This window comes from Elephantulus edwardii, unplaced genomic scaffold, assembly GCF_000299155.1.
Source record: "Elephantulus edwardii isolate Elephantulus edwardi_28Jun2011 unplaced genomic scaffold, EleEdw1.0 scaffold00057, whole genome shotgun sequence".
In the NCBI taxonomy this organism is placed as follows: Eukaryota; Metazoa; Chordata; class Mammalia; order Macroscelidea; family Macroscelididae; genus Elephantulus; species Elephantulus edwardii.
This window is the reverse complement of record NW_006399807.1, coordinates 5,373,584-5,379,910: the sequence shown is the minus strand read 5'-3', so window position 1 is coordinate 5,379,910 and position 6,327 is coordinate 5,373,584.

The following is a 6,327-nucleotide window of genomic DNA, read 5'->3' as shown; positions in this document are numbered from 1 at the left end:
CACAAAAATAGAAAAACATAATTGACAATAATGATGCAAATAACATCAAATCAATAGTTAGCCCCTTGTTGTCTCTAGTTATCTTAACTGCAGACACATGTTCTTGCAAATCAACATGATCTTACAAATAATCAACAGCTGTGGAACAAAGATAAGAGAAGCTATTCAGAGTAGCAAGACTGGAGAAGAGCAAGACTGGCAGCAAGGCTACAGGGAGACTGGAGCAAGACCCTGGTGATGGTGGTGGAGAGACTGTGGCAAGGTGTAACCAGAGGAGTCCTGAGATAAATGCCATAGTTAAAGGATTTTGCTGTTTCTGCTTTTGAACATGGAAGGAAAAATCTGCTTGTTGAACTGAAACCAGAGCTTGGACTAACTGAGAAATTGTGCTTTGGGACTGCTTGGCTAAAACTTGGATTTGTATTGGGTGATATTCTTTGCCTCCCCCAGTCTCCAACTTCCTTCCTTAATAAACTCCATTGTTGGTATCGTAACTGTAAGTTTGTGAGTCAGAAACAAATGAATGAACTTCTTGCTGCTGCTGGAGCTCTAGAGGCACCATGGGGCTGGGATACAGGCTCTTGATCAGCTTTCTACTCTGAGGCAGTGAGGGGCTGTATTATTCTTACTCCCACTGGCCCTTCCAGAGAGACTTTCTTCGTCCTCTGCCCTAGATCTCATTTCTTCCTCTTTAAATAGCCACCAAATCAGAACTAACTCATAGTTGACTATATAGCATGTTTTCTGAGGCATTATATTACATAGGAGACTGCCTATCTTTCTTTCAAGGAGCAGCCGGCTGATTTGAATTGCATGCCTCCGGGTTAGTAGCACAACTCCTTGCTACCAGAACTCCCTAGAGTAGGGACAGACAGACTAAATCTCACCCATCTTAAATCCCATCCACACTACCTTCTTTCTGTTTTGTAGGGGCTAATTATTGGATCAAAGGTTGTTGTTGTTAAGGTGCTGTTGAGTTGAGAATGACTCATAGTTACCCTATGGACATTAGGCCTGAACCCTGTCCTAGCCTGTGCCATTCTCGTCATCTCTGACATCTTAATTAAGCACATTGAAGTAGTGACTGTATGGTTCTGGAAACCTGGGGATGACCTAAACTAGTCCATTCTAACTAATAATGTCCTTCCACTGGAAGAACATTATCAGAAGCTGCAAATCTTAATTGGGGGAGACTGCCCATCTCCATTGGAAGTCTGTAGCCTGGCTCACTGCTAAGGAAAAGGCCAAAGTTTTTGGCGGTTCAGAACGACCTACAGCTCCATAGGGCAAAGATAAGAGATTCCCTCCTATTAAATGTTACAGTCTTAGAAATTTGATGGAGGGCCACTGTAAGTTGAAACTGATTAAAAAAACAGTGCAGTTTTGTTTTGTTTTGTTATTGTTTGCTGTCATTTTAGTCTTGAGTGGAGGGACTGGAGAACTTCAGCTACTAAACTTTGGAGCAATATGCAATGGAGGACCACCAGTAATTCTTGGACAAGATCTAGAAATCTGAATAATCCCCAAAATTTCTGGTGATTTTGATGTAGAATCTGAATGATCTCAAACATTACTGGTGATTCTGATGTAATCAAGATCTGCCTTCAGAAAAATGTTGCTATAACCACTTTAGTCCTTTTCCCAAGTACCATTACAATTGACAATATCATCTCTCCCACAGTGGACTACGTACACACTCATTCAACCATTTCTAAGTTTACATGTTTAGTGACATTATTCATATTCTTTAGCTCTCTCTTCCAAAATTGCTTCACCATCATCAATTAGATTCACTGACCCCTAAACTATTCAAATGTGCTTTAGAGATTCTATTGTCAGTCTATGTATGTATTTATATATGTATACTATTATGTATACATATACAAAACAACAACACCTAACAACAACACTATTATGTAAGGCGCACTGGTGGCTTAGTGGTAAGAAGCTGCATTGCAATTTCTATGGCATGAGGTTCAAATCCACCAGATTCTCTCCTCCTGTGCAATTAAATTAACTGTCTCTGAAAACACAGCAGAAAGTCAGCTATCGGTTAGTTCTGACTCGATGGTACACAACACACATACAATACACATACTTTAGAATGTTGTTGTTATGTGCCATAGAGTTGCTTGCAACTCATAGCGACCCTATGTACAAGAGCCCTAACCCCTGCTCTATCCTGTGCCAACCTCATTGTCTCTGACACACCTACTCCCGTTTCTCAAATCATTGAATTGATCCATCTCATCAAGAGTCTTCCTCTCTTGTGTTATCCCTCCATGCTTCCAAACATGATGTCCCTCTCTAAGGACTGGTCCGTCCTTGCTACATGCCTGAAGTATGTCAGAATCCTTGCCTCCAAGGAGCAGCCTGATTTCACCCTTTCTAGGATGAACCTGTTTGCTCTAGCAGTCCATGGTATATTCAACACTCTTCTCCAGCAGCACAGCTCAAAGGCATCATCTTTCTATAATCCCTAGTCTTCTGTATTTTCTGTCCCTTGGTGCAAGTGCAAATAGTGCAGGGGAATATTACATGATTTAAAATTAAGAAAGATGTGTGTCAGGCTTTCCCTATATTATTTAATCTGTATGCTGAGCAAATTACTCAGAAAGCTAGACTCTATGAAGAAGAATGTGGCATTAGGATTGAAGGAAAACTCATCAATAATCTTCAGTATGAAGATGGTACAACCTTGCTTGCTGAAAGTGAGGAGGAACTGAAGTGCTTACTGCAGAAGATAAAAGATTATAGCTGTCAATATGGATTGCATCTCAATTTCAAGAAAACAAAAATTCTCACCACTGGACTGATAGGCAGCAAAATGAGAGATGGAGAAGAGATTGAAACTGTCAATGACTTCATCTTACTTGGATCCATAATCAATACACTTAGTACCAGAAGTTAGTGGATCAATAGGCATACTGCACCAGAGAAGTCTGCAGTCAGGGACCTCTCTACAAATTACTTTGCCACAATGAGGACTAAGATATGCTTGATTTTTACCATGGTCTTTTTAATCATCTGCTATGCATATGAGAGCTGGACAGTGAATAAGGATTATGGAAGAACTTCATGCTGTTGGAGAAGAGTACTGAATATCCCATAGACTACCAAAAGCACAAACATAATATGATTTGGAGATGATACAACTAGAGTGTTCCTTGGAGATAAGAATGGTGGAAGCTTCATCTCACTTCCTTTGGGCATTTTGCTAGGGAAGACTATTTTTTTGGAGAAGGACATTATGATTGCAAAGGTGTTGGGGTGATGAAAGAGAGGAACACCCTTTAACTAGGTAGATTGACACAGTGACTGCAGCAACGGGCTTGAGTATGTGAGAGATTGTGAGGGTGGCACAAAATAGGACAGGGTTCAGATTTGTTGCCCACAGTGTAACTGTGAGTCATTCTCGACACCACCTCACAACAACACATAGTGTCTCTATGAGTCTGAACCAACCCAATGGTGCCTAACAAGTGCACGTGAAATGGAACCTCATTGTGAAGTTACATTTCCATAGTTATTAATAGTGATCATTTTCATTTGTTTACTAGCTATTCATATATTTTCCTTGGAGAAATGCCTGTTTGAAATTTTCCCCCATTTTTCAAAACAGGGTGAAGGAATAATCTTCTTGTTGTTGAGTTGTAAGATTGTTTGAGTTGAGTTGGGTTTCTGTGCGTGTCTTTGCACCCAATAGTTTCTATTTTTTTATTTTAATCAAGATTTTATTGTAAGTTTATAAAGACCTTGGATTTCCATTCATTGATTGTTGCACATTTTCATCCCTGTCCCCCTCCCTCAGCTTGTTTTTTCTTTAGAAAGAAAGTTCTTTCATTGTTATATAGTCCCCACCACCTTGCCCCAGACCTCTTTACAATGCAACTCTTATTCTGGACTCTTGTCACACCAATAATACCTAATCCTACATGCCTTTTATATAGTTATCTCCCTTGTCCTTTTCCATGCCATGTACATTATTTATCCCCTCTTTTCTTAGTTTTCCCCCAACTCCCCATCAGTCATGTTTTTGTAAGTTACCTTTTTATTTTATTCATCATATTCTTTGATGCACAAACGTTTTTAGTGTTGAGAAAGTCTACTTCTTTTGTTGCTTGTACTTTTGATGTCATAGCTAATAAATCATTGCTAAATTCTAGCTCATAAAGATTTATTCAGGTTTTCCCCCCAAAGGGTAATATTGGAGGGCATTTACATGTTATTATATTTTGGAGGAGCACTCTAAGTGGTACTGCACTCTTCTGTCAATTTGCTGTACTGAGGTAACCTGGGGTTGCTGTGATGCTGAACTTTAGCCATGGGGGTGTCATGCCGTAATTGTTATTGATGGCAGACAGAGTTTGGTGGAGCTCCCAGTTTAAGACAGGTTTGGAAGCAGGAGTGGCATCCCTTTTCTAAACAACATGCTTCTGGAAACTATGAACTTTGAGAAGCGATGATAGTTATAGGAAACTTCAAGTCTTTTGTTCATAAGGTCACTATGAGTGGTGCTCAACTCGATGACAATCAACAATATTGTTTTAGCTCTTGTATTTAGATTATTGCTCCATTTTGAGTTAACTTTTATATAGAGATGAAGTAGGGGTTTGGCTTTTTAATCTTTTGCTTTTGGGTATATAGTTGAAGACAGTATTCCATTGAAAGATCTTGACAATTTTGTAGAAAGTAAATTTGCCATAGATTTCTCGATTCTAAATTCATTTCCATTTTCCTATATAGCTGACATTATATATGTCAGTGCCATGTTGTTTAGACTTATGTAGATTTGAAGCAGGTTTTGAAGTTAGAAAATGTACTACTTTTTTCCTCATTTTCAATACTTATAGGTTATTGATGATTCCTGACAACTCTATAAGAATTTGAGAACTGGCTTTTGTCTTTGTTCAAAAGGCTATTATAATTTTCATTTTATTTCTATTGAATCTTAAATATCACTTTGTGTAGTATTGTGTCTGAACAAGGGGAGTTCTGGTGACTTGTCAGTAAGAAGCTGCACTGTCAACCCAAAAGCAAGTAGTTCAAATCCACCAGCTGCTTTGAGGGAGAAATATAGTTTATCTCCTTCCATGGATTTAAAGCTTCTGAAAACCCATTATTAATCAGGTCTGACTAGATGGCATGTAACAGCAACAATACATCTAAACAAGGGGAGCTCTGGTGGCCTAGTGGTAAGGAGCTGCAACTACAATCCCAGAGGCGCACGGTTCAAATCCACCAGATGCTCTGCCGGGGAAGGAGGGACAGTCTCCTCCTGTACCAGTCAGATCTGATTTGATGGTACACTCACACACAAATAATAAAATAAATTAAAAAAAAACACCCAAAAACAATACGTCTAAACAATGCTGTTATATTGTTTCTCAATCCACAAACATGGGTTATTTTGCCATTTATTTATATCTTTATTTCATTTAATTCAACAAAGTATTCTGTGATGTCTGTGTATGAGTCTCTTATCTCTGTGGTTAAATATCTTCTTAGATATTTCATTCTTTTGAATACAATTACAGATAAGACTTTCCTCTTAATTTTCTTTTTAGCCAGCTCATTGCCAGTGTTATAGATTGAATTGTATCTCCCCAAATATATGTTGGCATCCTAACCCCTACACATATTGATGTAATTCTATTTGGAAATAAGGCTTACTTTGTTATGTTAATAAAGCCTGTCAGTGTCTAAATTTAATCATTTATGACTTGGAAGAAGATGCATAGACACAGAGGCATGAAGCAAACTGGAGAAGAGAGATCAGATGTGAAGAGCAACAAAGAACCAGAGTCATGGAAACTGAAAAGGGACAAAGACCTTCTAGAATCAACAGAGAAAACCTATACCTCTAAGTTTCTATAGTTATTGCTCTGAATTTGTACTTCCAGGTTCTGAAATGATGAGAAATGAATTCATGTTTTTAAACAAAGGCACTCACTTGTATTTTTGTGATAATAGCACTGAAAAGCTAAGCAAAAACAACTAGTGTAGTAAAACACAACTGTTTTGTGCCACTTGATCTTGTACATGCAACTTTGCAGAGCTTATTTATTAGCTCTAGTAATCTGAGGGGGATACTTTGGAATCTTCTATGGGTAAAATTATGCTATCGTGAATACAGATTTTTTTTTCTTATTTTCAAAGTTGGATATTTCCCCCCCCCCTTCCTTTTCTTTGTCTAATTGCTCTGGCTAAAACAACACATACAATATTGAGTAATAGCTGTGAACATGAGCAACTTTGTCTAGTTCCTGATCTTAAGGGGGGTATTTTCAGTCTTTCATCGAGTATGATGTTAGCTCTACACCAACA